The sequence below is a fragment of the Emydura macquarii genome, unplaced genomic scaffold (assembly GCF_026122565.2).
Source record: "Emydura macquarii macquarii isolate MOO-44397 ecotype Brisbane River unplaced genomic scaffold, CSIRO-AGI_Emac_v2 contig_480, whole genome shotgun sequence".
Taxonomy (NCBI): Eukaryota; Metazoa; Chordata; order Testudines; family Chelidae; genus Emydura; species Emydura macquarii.
The window spans coordinates 814,936-830,742 of NW_027130617.1; the positions used below are offsets into that span (position 1 = coordinate 814,936).

Sequence of the window (15,807 nt, forward strand, 5' to 3'; positions counted from 1 at the left end):
GTTCATGCACTAAAGGGCTGGGTGAGCTTGGCATGCAGATCCAGGAATGTGGCTTTTTGCGTGCTGGGAACTTAATTCCTACCTTTCGGAGATCCTCTTGGCAAGTCATTTCAATTCCACAACATGCTACAAAATTTCCCAGAAGACATTGCACCAAATGGTAGTTCATGGCACATGGGAATACCTACCTGTGGTGCATTGACACAAGCACTCCTGATGCGAATGCACAGTGCTCACACAAGCAGACATGCCCAAACAAACTTTGGTGACTGTATGCCCATGTAACTTGCGTTGACCACAGTTTGTATTGTATACATGGCCTAAAATGTGTAATTTTCAGAGGTATCACGTACCAACAAATATTGTTGAAGTAAATGGAAGTGGTAGATAGTCCGCACATCTGAAAATGAGGTCACTTTTTTATTTGTTTAGGCCATTCTTGATTATCATGTTGTTGTATCAGCTGATAATCACTGAAAGAAAGTGTCATATTCCAACACAATTTTCAGGCCTTTCTTCTGTGTACATTTTATCCAAATCATTTAAAAAGTTGGTGAAAAGAACACCTATTTAAAGCCAATTCAGCAAAGTACCCAAGCATGCAAGTAGGTGCTTAAGTGCTTTGTGGAATTGAGGCTGAAAAAGAAGTGAGACTTAGTAGACTTCTGTGACAGGGTCCCCAGGGTGCAACCTGGACTGGGTCTGCTGAGTCCTTCAAGTGCACCAACCTAGCCTGCCTTACACTGTGATGCTGATGTCAAACTACGAACCTCTGATAGGCATTGAGCTTATACATACAGCCCCAGGCAGGGACACACCCAGCTGAGTTACATGAATGATTTCCCAGACACTCATGAGCCGTCAGTAGAGAGGCTCCAGGCATTTCCTCCCAACACCCCAGTCTTGCACCCCAGAACTGTACTGTCTTTCACTGGTCAGAAGCATAGCCAGTATAAACTCATTACATAGTTTCCCACTCTGACAAAAGGGTAGTGGATGTGCAACAGCTTTGTTAACCTGAGCTGAGATTTCTCAAGCACTTCAATCAAAAACACTGTTTTAGGTAAAATATAAAACAGATTTATTAACTACAGAAAGATAGATTTTAAGTGATTATAAATGGTAGGCATAAAGGCCAGAGGTAGTTATGTTAAAATAAAAGGTAAACATGCATTCTAAATCCTAAATTTTTAGTACTAAACAAGAGTTGACTCAAACAGTGTCTCATCCTGACGGATTGTACAAGCAGTACAATCAGTTCCTCAGTACACAGGCAGGGGCTACCTTCCAGGCTGGGACCATCCTTCCCCAGTTCAAAGTCTTTGTCTTCCAGATGTTCTTCCAGGTGTTGAGATGGGAGGGGAGAGAGAGAGGTCAAGTGATGATGTCAGTGTCTCTCTTTTTATACCTTCTTCCAGCTTGCTAGAAAGATCCTTGCTGTGATGTGAGGGTTAGGCATTGGTCAGGCTGTCTCAATTGTCTACGTGCTCTCTCTGACAAGTCTCTGGGATGACCGTCAGGAGAGTGGATTCCCTTTAATGGACCATAAGTATATGTCTGGCTAGTCCTCTGTTGCAATTGAAAGGTTGGATGTGGGCATCTCCCAATCTCACAACATGTTTCAGTAACACATACTGTAATACTTCTCATACAATGATAGTACATACAATCCAAGAAAATAGTAATGTTTAACAGATCAAGACTTTTAAAATGATACTTCACAAGGCATGCTTTGTACAAAATATACCATAATCATATCACAGTGGTGAATGTGGGGGTTCCTGCATGCTACTTGGAGATACAGAGTGTCACAACTTTGAATACCAAAATGGGTGGGGGAGAGATCAAGATACTACCATTGCACTGCCTGCCCACTATTTGCCACCATAATAGATGTTCAGTATTTTCATTGTAAAGTTTTATTTTCAGCAGTTTCATATTTACAATCCATATGTAAATACTTGCTTTAAATTAAAATTTGGTAAATACCATCTAATCCCAGGAACACACTTTTCTCAGTGAATTTCGGAGTGGGCGGAGGGAATTATTTGGGCATTCAAATGATGAAGTGGTAAAAGTCAGTAGTGAGTTCAGATGCTTCGTTGAGAACTATTTTGAGTGTTTTGATTCTTTCTAAAATTCTGACAGACATGGCTTATATTATAAAAACAAATAGTTTCTGAAACTTCAGTTTAGAATTCACGATCATTTGTGAGTCAGCTTTTCTTGCAGTCCTATTTTTCAATCTTTTGATACACAAATAAGCTGCATTTATGCATATTTTGACCATTTTCTTTGTTGTTTGGCACAAAGACTGCTGCAAGGTATCTGCAAATGTTTTACTTAATAAGAGAAGAAGCAGAGAAAGCTGGACATTATTCAGAAAAGTGTATCTTTTATAACTTTTAAGAGTAACTGTTTATTCATCAAAATAATTGCATCAATTTCCAGAGATGGTTAAATATTTCTTTAGATACCAAGATGATTTAATTAAACTAATCATATTGTATTCAACAAATATGTTGTTTGATTAATTTTATGGTTTATGGATTGAAAAAAATACCTAACATACTTTTTTTGTGTGTAATATTTGACCAGTTATATACCTGGTTGTATAGTATTTTTCCAATACTTTATTTTATAAATTGTGTTTTATTGTTCTGCAGCTAGCCCTAGTCTAAATATTTTTTTTCCAAGAGTTATTCTGCGGTTTGCACAGATCACTCCATGGCAACGGGACATATTTTCCTTTCAATTTGTCAAATGTTGATTATTCTGACACTCCCATCTTTTTACCCCCACCTCTGGATGTTGGATTTAACATGTCACTTTGGTTTACTTTCTTATGTGTACACCAATATGATTGATGTCAGCACAGCACAACTCTGGGAATCAAGTATTAATTAGTGCTTGCTCTGCAGCAGCAGAACACAAAGTAGAAAAGCATTGTTTTGTGTAGGGCCTACAAGAACAGAGAACTTTAATTTTTTCATATTAATGTATTTTTTATTTGACTTCTATACTTTGAAAATTATTCCTCACGAGACTGACAGTTTTAAGGTAGGACAGTCAAAATTGTAGTCTAAATAAGTTGACAGTGTCCTGTTAATATTTATATCCAAATCTGATATATTTTTCTGTCTCATGAATTATTAATTCTGTACGTTTACACTTGATACAACATAAAGGAACGTTTGTCTTTTCTTTTGAATGTTCCTAGTTGACACAACACTTCTTAATATGAGTATTCTATGACAGATTGCCTTATGGCATGTCTGGTCTTATGACCCATTGAAGCTTTTTTTTTTTTTTTATTTAAACCCAATATGTGTCTAATGTTTCCCTCAGTGCAATTGGCCTCATTACACCTTGTCCAATTTGGTGGGCATTTCTTAGTATCTGGATCTCGGAGGCAGTTTGTGATGTCCTCTTAACACAGGAATCATGTTTAATGTAGCAAACCTAGATTGCCGTGTGATGTTAATGACAGCCTATCAGGCTATCATTAAATATGTATGAGGTGTCACCGTGCACTCAGTCTTCATACTGCTTTTGGATGAAATTACTTGATAGTCTGCTGTTCAGTTGGCATTAGTTTGTTTTCGGGTGTGTGTGTTGGGGTGAATTTTGTAGTATTTTTGAAGGAATACTTCTAAAATAGTCTGAAAAATAAGTGATCTGTAACAGAAGGGAAAAACTGCCAAAACTTCTGTGTGAGTGTGTTTGGTTTGTCACTTAAGAGGGGGGAAAATGCAATAATGAGTTCTGGGAAGCAAAAATTATACCTTGGCCTCCAATATGAATGGTATCAAGCTACTGTCAGTTTTATTCGAAGGCAAAGAGTAGTCCTTAACGGGGCACCATGTTGCTGAGTGCCTTGCCACAATGGGGGGACAGAGACATGTTTCTGAAAATATAAACACAGCTTGAACAACACAGAGCCAACAATTAACCACCAAGAAAAACAACACTAGACAGTTTTGCCGAAATTAACTAATGTATATATGTAATTAATGTGACACCACTGCCACATCGCAGGATGCTGGCACAAAGTCCTATCCCCATAGCTCATAGCACAACCCAGTGCTAACTCTCTGTTCTTCCTCTCTTCTATAAGTCATTGGGGTGAGCTTTTATTAACTTTCCTTTTGTAAAAGACTAAGCTCTTGTTGCCCAATTTGTGTGCCACTGGAGTCCTCAGTTGAAAATATTTTCCCATGTGCGTGCCATTCATTTTAAGCCCTCAGTGAATTGGCAGTGGAGGAAAGTCACCTGATATGGTGGGATTCATATAAATTGAATGAAGAAAGGGAAGTTCTCACTGCTGTTTTTCACTAGACAAACTGTAGTGCAAACGTCAGTTTTGGCATCTTTCTTGATTTGATCACAAGCCTTGTCATATTTTGTGGTTTTCTTAAAGTGGTCACATGAGAATTTCAGCTTACTCTTTTTAAAATAAAAGTTTTTTTTAACCTGTACGTTTGTGGGAAGAATCTTGAAAACAAAGGGACCCAAATGTACCTGTGATGGGAGTATTGTAAAGGCCTCAAACCCAGAACATAAATAATAAGTATTCCAAATTGGGAGCATGTGCGTGCGTGTGTGTGTGTAAAATTAAAAAGTTATTATTTTTAAGCCAGTCTCATACTTTTGGGCGACATGATGTGGTATCATTATTGAAATGCACAAATGCTCAAGTGTTGTACGGATGTGCATGAATGAGTTACAATTAATGTAGTAACAGACAAACATTAATAATCATACATCAAGAAAAGAATATACCACAGTATTGCAAATCCACTGTTGAATTGGGGTGAGGGAAGAAGGAAAGAAACCTTGCTATTCTGTATTCCTGAATTAGATTTCTAGATACCATTGCATCCGACATTGTTACAAGTAAATAATAAATTGCTTCAGAGCATTCTGACAAATATAATTAATTCATGGTCTAGATATTTAGTATTTCCCAATAACTGAATAACTAAGGCTGCAAGAAGATAGTGCTCCCCAAACATACGGTTAAAAAATCTATAGTGATGTACCATAGAATTTGAAATCAAATCTAATTTTATCTATAATGACTGTCAATCTAAATAAATTAGACTTCATGTGCTTTTTTAATTGTTAGATATATGAGTTTTTGGTGTAAGTGAAATTAAATTGGTAACAAAGTTAGACTGTGCTCTCCCAGGACACTCTGTAGCTGTCTTGAAAGTTGCTATACTTCTACAAAAAAAAAAACTTCAAAAACAGACTTCAAAGAGAAACTTCAGAACTGGAACTCATATGCAGACTCCACACAATTAAACTGGGTCTAAATAGGGATTTGGAATGGTTATCTCATTACAAGAAGTAATTGTCACTGTTCACACATTCTCACCTCCTAATCAATGGTTGTGAATAGGCTTCAACTACTCTAACTAAATGGACTTTGCTCATACCTAACTTCCCCATTGTTGTTCTTTACCCTTAGATGTAAGGAACAGAAATCAGAGAGGACGTATATATATACATCTGAGGAAGTGGGTTACAGCCCACAAAAGCTTATGCCTGCAGAAATTAAATGGGTTAGTCTTTAAAGTGCTACAGGACTCTCGTTGTTTGTGCTCTCCAGCTTCCTTTTGCTCAGTCTCCATTTTAATGTTTGTGGAACTGTTTACTTTTACCAGAGAGAACTATCTGAGAGAAAATCTGTGTGAATCTCTCATAATCTAGTACACAATTTTATGGTATTTTTAAAAAAAAAACCAATACTTGTTGCTCAGTGGAACATAAAATCCTAGGTATAGTTGTTTTTTTGTTTGTTTTTGTTTGGCAAAAGTCTCTATAATTCTCACACAGTGTTTCATCTTAAATGTGTAAGACAGGTTTTAGACTTGATGCCTTCAAATAAAACTGCGGAGTACCTTTCCTTTTTCTTAATAGCCATACTTTCTTTTTCCTCCTTTTTCTGTTAACCATTGTATTACGTGAGAGTCCAATTGCGTGCTGCCTACCTTTTAAAGATGTAACTGAAAATATTTGATAAAGAAAAATAGCACATCTTCTAATTGCATTGAAGCAAGAAAGTCTATATAAATAGAACAGTAAAGGATTTGTTGAAAACAAGTAAGGCCTTTAATAATGTGTTGAAAGGATACAATTTCAAGTGTCCAAAATAAGGTGCATATAGTAACTACAGTGTAAGATAAATTAAATTTCTGTTGTGAAAAAGTTGCTATAAAAAGATAATTCCAGAAATTAAAATCTCTTTGGATAGAAAATCATTGATTGAGTTACTTATTAAACCGTTACTCATTTTTAAACTGTTTCATTTATATAAATGTTTTAGCTGTCTTGCTTACTTCTCCTAACACATTAAAAAAATAAAAACGCAAACTTTAAACAAGTGTGTCAAATAGGCCATAAAAAAGTAAACCACCATACATCACAAATGAACATCAAAGCATCCATTTTCAATATAAAGCAGAATATGTTAGCAGATCTCTTAAGATAATAAAATAATCCTGAATATATAAAAATATCACATATGCATTTTGACTTTTAAAAAAAACTTGTATATATTTTTCCAATTCTAAAATGCAATATCAGTTTTATAGATACTAGTGAAATCCATTATATTATCCATGTAAAATGAGGCAAATGTTTTAAAAGCTTATGTAAGATGAACAAAATTAGGTTTCAGGTGAGTCTCACTTAAAAATAATAACGTTGGGGTTATTAGTCTTAATTGTATTAGATAATCAAGGATATCTATTTTTCTGATATTAAAATAATTCTTAAAGAAATTTGTAAGAGAGTAGGGTATGCAGAATTTCCTTTAGTTATGATACTTAGTGTTCTTTGTCTAGCATTATCATTAGAAGTCAAAGATCCTTAGACTATAGTTCCACTTCATATTCTCAATTTATAATTTTCTCCAAGCCTCAGACTTTTTCCATTTTAAAATTCAAAGGCCTACTGTAAATAAAAGCCTTGAAAAATTACTGTGTTTTTTACTGGCCTCACTATCTGACCTGATTTAAAAAAAAACAAAACTTACAAGCATTGCCAACAGTCTTAAGAATTATGAGTCTTGGATTATGGTATACTATACTGCCCATGTTTTCTAGTTCAAAGTGATTGGGCACCAACCTCAAATGATGTCTCTGAGAAATGTCAAAGACTTCAAAACGTAGCATGCTTTTGTACCATCTGTCTTAATATAGAGAGGGATTTTATATATATAACGTATGTCACCTTTTACTCTGAGCTCTTTGTGTGTTTTTAAAAGCTTTGTCTAGCTATTTTAAGTAGTATTTTCAAGTGGCATATAGTATATTAGGAGACTACCATAGGATGTATGTATTATAGAACAAAGCTTAAATTAATATATTTTTCTTGATAGTGTTCTTATACATGGAAAACATGGGACTTTGAACCACATAAACCATTTTTTGGCATTAAGATTTTTGAAGCTACTGGCAACATCCTTTTGTGTGTTAACTTTTCCCAAATTCCACAAGTCTGGGAGTTGGGTGCTTGGACTTGGGCCTGCATAATTCAATGTAGATGCTGAAGCCCCAGGTTGGGACCCAGGTTTCAACAATTCCTAACCTGGGGTTATAAATAAATGTTACACGCTCACGCCCTAGGTTAACAAACCCAGAGTCTGCTAACTTGAGTTCTTCTAACTCTGGTCTTGCATTGTGGTGGTAACATACCCATAGCTATCAGGCAGCGAGAAGAGAAGTAGGTGGGAGGCCTTGAGCCAACTGTAGCTAGATAATGCAGCTGCAGCATGCTGTGTTCCAGTGAACCGTCCACCTTCCCGCCTTTGTGTTACCTGGGTGCATGACAGGCTTCTGAATGCTTCCCCCACCTCAGGGGCTGTTAACTGGACCACGTTCCGGAGCAGTAGCTTACCCTGTATTCCTGCTGAGGAGAAGGGAGTACATTTGTCCTGCAGCCTTGGCTGTGTCTTTGTGGGGGAGGAGAGGAATCTGCCATCACCTATGTCCACCCCTGCATCCGTAACCATGAATAATCATGCTAGCACTTTTCTGCTAAAATAATCATCATTAAAATAGTTTAGTCTCAAAAGCCCAGAAATGAGGGTGTGTCAGTGCATAACTCTTAGAATTATTGTTTAAACTTGCCTGTTTTCAGACTTAAGAAGGCCAGCTGCTTCAGTCATTTTTAGAAGGTTATCTTTGTCCAGAAATGTTAGAAACTGTTCGGAATGAAATGTAGTTTTGTCAGAAGGTCTTCGGGGTATCTGTCCCCATCACTGCCCCCAGATCCTAGAACTTTAATTTGCTTCCTGAATATCATCTTTAAGGAGTGGAAAAATAGTTCTTAGAGCTTTCCATGTTCAAAATGCTCTACACAAAATAATTTGAGCAGAATTTTTGCTAGCAGTTCTATAATGTTCATCACCTAGTTTTCTTGGAAAAATCTGCAATGTCAGTAGTAATCCTAGACTGTATAATTAAACATTTTCAGAATGGGGAAGGAGAGTTTCTTATTTTTTTTTATTAAGCTAAAAATGATAGGGTTAGGAAGAGAGCCTGCTGTATTTACTGTGCCACTGGTTTTATTAAGAATCATAGCTAATAACTTATAACAAGAATTTTCCCTTCACTTGATGATGATCCCATTTCCTCAGTGGGATTTATTGGAAAGAAAAGTTGCATGTAAACAAGTACTGTTCAACGTGAACATACTGCTATATATTTTTGAGGAGCCTTGGCTCAGCTGAGTCTATCTGCAGAGAAAACTAAAATGATGCAATACTTGGAAATTTCACCTTCTTGGCTCTAAGACTAGACTTTCTATTTTCAATAGATGATGTCCATCTCTAACAGAATAAGTTTTTGCTTTCAGGGGCAGTTTAAAACATCAGTGGAGCTAAGTGTCTATGGATGGACTGGTCTGCAGGGAAAGATAGTAAATGAGATTGATACTGGAAAAGTGATTAGTCCTGTCAGAAAATCAAATGAGCTTCAGTCAGAAACTTTCCCCAGAATCATAGTTAAATTAAAAAAATTGGAGTGTCTGTCTTAAGTCTTGGAAAAAAGAAAATTGAGAGACCCTCATATATTATATAGACTTTTGAAGGTAATGAAGAAAGATGTCAACAGTATTTGAGTTAGTATCAAATACAAGAAAAAAAGGGGCATAAACTTTTTCCTTTTATTGAAGTATTTTTATGCACTATACGTATAGAAGAAGCTGTATATTTTGCAAAATGGAAAACTTCAAAGCAATTTTAAAAATAATTCTCTATCCCCTGTAAGGATTTTTATTAATATTAAGGGTGGTCAACTGTGTTTCATTTGGGATATGTATCTGTGAAATGAGATTGTATTTGATTGCAGTTTGCAGTGCATCTCATCTGCATTAAACAGTGCTCTTTCCGGAGGTGCTGTTGCATGCATTGTATTAGCTAATCTATTATTTTCAGTGATATTAAGAAGTTTTGTGTTTTGCAATTATTTTCCATTCAGCAATTGACAATTCCACTCTACTTTTTTTGTTATAATTTAAATAATTTATTGTTGTAAGCTTTTTGACATTTAGGTTCTGTAGGAGTGAAGTATTTCATATGAGAGGTGCTGTCTGCTGGATTTGGGGGGAAAACGTACTGCATTTTCAGTAACTGAGTATACAAAATATAAGTAAAGGGTGTATGTAAAGTACAAAGATAAATATATAATGTAATATTACTAAATAACATTGTTACAGAAATACCAAAGGTTAATTTTAGATGCTGGAAAAAGGAATAATATATAAATAATGAAAGAAAAATAATAGATACTTCATTGCCAAATAATGTATAATAAGGTAGCTGTTTCTGTTTTATATGTTCAATTTATTAGTTAGCATCTGCTATTCTTAGGTGTCAAGTATATGCAAAAAACTGTCTTTTGTTATATTAGTTGTTGTATTAGGTCAGCTGAGATTCTTTAAATGTTGGACTACAATTTGAGCAACATCTGATTTTTGGGTTTTTTTGAATTTTTTTGTTTAAGCAAATAGTGCTGAGATCCATCCTGGTAGAAGAAATGACTTTGGGTCTGGATGAAAATTCTAGCCTTTAGTTTGGACAGGAAATCCAGGAATGTTGGTAGAAAAAACAATGGTAGGAAATTTGAATTCCAGAACTGGTGAGACCCAGGCAAATCTATTAGGATGCCACCTCACTGATAAAATGATATCAAAATGAGAATGTGGTACATGGTAATACAATAATAAAATAATTTTTAAAAATACCAAAAATAAGCCTACAATGGAGCATCTGCAGGCAACATGGAACTCTGATCTTAACACCCAGGTCTATAACACAAGTATTCATCTCTGACCACTGCTCTTCACACTCAAAATAGTGTCCAAATCTTGCCAAGTCTTTCTCCAAAACATTTCTAAGATTTTAGTTTTCCTTTTTTTAGTCACACAGCCCTCTCTATCTCCTGTCTTGACTACTGCAATCTCCTCTTTATCTCCCTGTTGCCGACATCATGTTTACTCTTTTCTATAGAAAACTGATGTTGCTAAGATCTCCTTTGCTTGTCAAAATTTCATCCCCCTGTTTATTTAAATCCTTCCCATGGCTCTCCCTAGATCTGCTCCCTCCCACTCTCTATTGGAAAATGGAAAATGGCAGTACTAGGGTGGTAATAGAGTCTGTCTTGATCTCAGAACCACCTGCAGCCCTGCCTGGTGTTTTTCCAGCAACAAGGGGGAAGGACCAAATCTGGTTGCACTTCAGCATGGCGAGCCTGCTGCCCCAGCTAGGTTCTTGGTGCTGCACAGGGCTCTATGACTTTTTCAGAAATTTGTAAAGCTGGGGATGTGGCTTCAGAAAGGGGGAGGGATCATGAAGTCATTTACTCAGAAGTTGGTGTTCTGACCAGGAGTCTTTGCCCAGAGCAATTTGCATCTTCCAGCCCTGCAAAAAGTCCAGCTAGATCTTCTACCCCTTCAGGAATAAAGTGTAGGGAGAGAAGAGGATTAAGGGCAGAGCCCTGAGGCACTTCCCCAAAGTGGGGTTAGGTCGAGGTGAACCAGGGGAGCCAAAAAGTCCTGAAAACCTGAGGAGGAGCTAATGGAACAGAGGGAAGGGACCAGTTGGGACTGACCAAGACAAAAGTAGTAGGTAGATCAAGAAGGATGGGTATAGAGAAGAAGTCCTTAGACTTAGCCAAGAGAAGGCCAAGCTAAGAGCAGTTTCAGTGGAAACCATCTTGCAGGGACTGCAGAGGTAATTGGAGGGGAGGAAGGAAGAAGCAGCAGGAATTCAGTGTAACAAATCTAATTTTCCTTGTTCATACATTCTTAAATATTAAGGCTAGAAGGAACAGTCTTGCTTAACACTGGTCACAGAATTTCATCCAGTGACACTTTCATTGAGCCCCATAAATTGTGGTTAAATTAAGGTATGCTTTGTTTAGAAAGAAATCTGTCTCATTTTAAAGACTTGAGTAATGCACAGTCCGAAACATTTCTTAAAACCTAACTGGCTAAGTGACAGATCAGAAAACTTAATTGTTAATGAGATTCTTCTATGAGTGGAGCGTTTCTAATGGAGCTTGGCAGGAGTCAGTTCTTGGTCTAGTGATATTCAGCATTTTATCAATGTCCTTAAATGAAACATAAAATCATTAATAAAGCTTGCAGATAACACAACTGATGGTGGTCATGGTTTCTGTGTGGTAGGCATGTTTATTCTCAGCAGTCATGGAATTGCTGTCAGACTGGAATGACTGCATGTCGCTTATCACTTGCTCTGAAGGGCTTTGTAAACCACTTCCAACCCCACCAGTCAATATTATTATTCACTGCCCCAGAACTTTATTATTGCAAATTGGGGTGACCAGTGATGCCTCCAACCCTTACGGAATATCAAATGTACCTACACTTAAAACTTTGAAAACCAGGAAATTGTTACAGTACACATCAGACCTGCACCACAACCTTTACTCTGTCCCTGGGACTCGCCAGTGTATTGTAAGTGTGTTTCAGGTAGGCTACCCTATAATAAACAGACACAATGAATGACTAAACGTGCCACTTTATCATGTGTGGACCCACAGAATTGTATTCTCATTCATCCGCATACACTCTATTTGCCTGTCACTGTGCTAGGGTCAGTCGATGGATGCAGGGATTACTTGCAGCCAATTGCCATAGTTCACGCTGTGATATGAGAAGAGGTGCATTTGCAACCAAAGAGATCTTGGATCTGTCGTTTCTTTGCTGAGTTATGTTAGTTGTGCAAGTAGAGGAGCACAATTTATTATTGCTTTGAGGATTTGTAATAGTTGTCATAGGTCCCAGTCGAGTGTTCCCTCTTGGCCACTCACTTAATGAGACTGATTTGAGGGAACCCAGACGGTGGGTCCCAGGGGTTTAAGTCTCATGAGCCCAGCCCCAGTGTTGGGGTCCCGTGGCACAGACCCTCTGTCTGGCATCCCTTCCTGAGGCCTAGCCTATATTCAGTGTTGACCCTTCAGACTTCCCTGTTTGCTTATACATGCCTTTCCCAGAAGTCCACCCAAAATTGTGAGCCTACTGGTTTACTGTTTAACTCTCTCTGGAAGACCTATAGCAGTTGTGAAGCATATAACACACACACATATTTTGCACAGATTCTAACATCATTTCTTTTTTATGTGATCACATACAGCACAACAGAGCAGAGACAATTTAGAATACCACTAACATCCTGAACACAATCCCTCTAGCCCCTCACTAGCTCACCTTTTCCTTGGGGAACCATCTGTATTCAGAAAGATAGGCCGGGTACCCTGCCTCATCAGGCCTTCAACATGTTGGGTTGCTTCTCCCTCTTCTTGACCTGGAGAAAAATGCCCCCAAAGAACAGAGCCAAAGGAGTAGCTTTTGCCCTTTTTATAGCCTTACAGGTCCTCAATCAGATGATCACAGAGTACTAGCACGTGACTTCGTAGCCAAGGTAACCTTTCCCATGATAGTCAGTTCTATCTGACTATCGGTTGGGAGCCAGTCTGTTGTTAGCCTCTATTACGTTTCAGTGGTCATGCATTTAAGTTAAATTACTCAATTTTTTTATGCCTTGCTTTGTCCCTGCTAGAATTTAGTTCTAGGCTGCATTGGAAGGACAACAAAGAAGACAACTTGCCTCACACGCAAAATGGATTTTTCAGCTTGGTAAAGATACATACAGAGAATTCATAATCTCATATAGAATTCATAAATTATACAGACAGATTTCACAAATGGTCACAAAAGTCTGAGAGCATACATGACAGTTCATTACAGGTTACAGGTGATATTCCAGAGGTAATCCTTAGGGCAAAGGTGAAGAGATGGTCATCTCTAATGACCCTGCGGTGGTTTGTGCAGAAGAGGTGCAGTTGTTGAGGATAGGCCAAGCATAGCAATCTGGTGGTCAAATTTGCCTTAGTGAGGACATGCTCTGACAGTTTTTCTTCTTGTTCCATTGTTCCATATCATCTGGAAGGAGACAGTGTTACAATGTCTGTCAGGGATGCATTGGAGCATCATTCAAAGAAGGCAGAGTTAAGGTTATGAAGAGGGGCTAGTTGTGTTCCTTAACTCACTATTGCTTGCTTTTTAGAGATTTAAGTATACGTGCATTTATTTATTTGATTCCTTCCCCCCCCACCCTTCCCCAAACATTCTGTGGGATTGCCAATCAACCTTAACTCTTAGTTGTTCATGTTTTGGGGCAGTAAATTCTCTTGGATTTTTGAGGAGATGGTGGTGGTAGTGAGGTATTGCAGAGAAACTGGAGGTGGGCCCAAGGAGACATGCTGAGAACACTTCACTGCTACTCAGCTACTAGTTGTGCCCTCCACATGGCCCTTTCATGCTCCTAACAAGTGCTGATTGGGTTCAATGTCTATAGAACATGTCATTTTGAGCTACCCAGTTATTCTGATGTCAGGCTATTTGAAAACCTGGCTTACAGCAGAGTCCAGTCCTGTGGTACAAGCATACATTATTTTCTCTGGCTCAAGTCACACTGGGGTCCAACTTTTACCTTGAGTAACTTTTAAAATACTTCTTGCCCAAAGGGGCGGTGGGTGCTGATACTAGTTGAGATCAATCCTGAGATATTTTTCTTGTGCCCACGTCCTCTGTGCTGCGGCCTTTCCTTAGGAGATGGCCAACAGTGCCACCATCAGAACAATTGCATTTTCACATTAAAAACAAAAAAGGAAGAAGGGCTAGAAGGAACACCAAATGTTAAACCAAGACTATTGTTCCTCTTCTTATTCATTAAATATGCTTAAAAAGATGCTATACAGTGTAAGATGAATCATAATAAACTTGATTGTGTATTTCATCAACACAAAATAGACCCGTTAAAAGATAAATCTGTGAGCAAAAGTTTTCCATTTTGGTTTTGGTTTTTCCTCTCCCCGGAAACCAGAGCTCTTACTAAGCTGTTCCCCTAAAAGTAGGCTATTTTTTGGAAATTGATTTCTTTGCAAAATCACTTTGCTTTAATAGCCCAAGCTTTCCACTATTGTTTTGTTTACTTGGTGCACAGCAGACCAGCATTAAGAATGTGCCAGAACATTAAGAAATGCTGAAAATAAAACATTAAGCATATGCTGGAAATAAAAAGACAAGGTGATAAACCCTCATAATAATATTATGCACATTTATTTTTTTTAAATTGGCCTTTTTTAAAGTAAAATAATATTATCTGTTTCTTTATTGAAGAGAACGCGTAGTTAAACTATGTTAACTGTTCTTTATGCCATCCTGTTTACATGAATAATAAATCAAAGTTCACATTTATAGCCAATTAATATTAGTGATGACTTCAGAAAGGAGTATGTTAATATCATGCAAAAGTAATAAACTTTAGTTAAGTCAGAATACCCAAAATCAATTCCCGTTAACATGCATGTACGAATGACTGGAATGCTTGAATCACTGGAACTCTGAAGCTGTTCCTGTAGAATTTTGTGTACAGTGTACTACAACTGTAGCTGGCAAATCAATGAAATGTTAAAAGAAAAATGTATTTTTTTTTACAAGCGTGCATTATACTTTTAAAGATTTTTTTTTTTTATGGATAAGATGCAAAAAATCTGCACTTTGTGTTTTGTGAATTTTTTATCATTGCTTGTACTTAAAGTTCAGTTTATTTAAGAACATTTTGAAGATTTTTTTAGCGTACGTAGTTATAATTATGATAATTTTCAGAATTCATTTTGAATCAAGGAAGTATGCTTTCATGTGTGTATGCTTACATAGTATTGTGTATTTGTTTATAAATGAAAAGAAACCTGGTCTCCATCTTCCTGTTGACATCAAACAATCCTCTGATATGCAAATTCAGCTATGGGGAGAACACATACTCGGCGTTTGTTTGGATTGAATCCATGTCTGAGTGAAAGTTGTATTTAAAGAACAGATTTTAAAAGCATTGGCTCATTTGAATAAAAACTCATATTGAAATAGTGTTGAACTAAAAGTAGTACTTTTGGTGAAATTTTATGATTTCTGATTTCTGATACTGTTTTTCTAATATATTTTGCTATTGCTATTTTAATAATACCAGACTTTCTCTCATGTTTTGTTGTTGCCTTAGGATGCAGACTATATACAGAGTCAGTTTTTCTGTTTTTTTTTTTAAGGCACTGAACAAAATATCTGATCTCCCTACAGCACTGATAACTGATCTGTACATGACCTTTGTGTCAAGTGCAGTGCTGATGGTAGATGTATTTTATTGACATACTTTGTAAGGTTTTGTTTTTAATAGTAGAGGATCTGATTTATTGTATGACTGTTAGCATCCCTTCA

The 15,807-nt window shown here is 37.0% G+C and overlaps 1 protein-coding gene across 1 annotated transcript in view; it reads left to right on the plus strand.

The window, feature by feature from the left end:
- NEK7 (NIMA related kinase 7) overlaps positions 1 to 15,807 on the plus strand; it is a 119,347-nt gene that overhangs the window by 67,784 nt on the left and 35,756 nt on the right. The gene's annotated exons all lie outside the window — the stretch shown is intronic.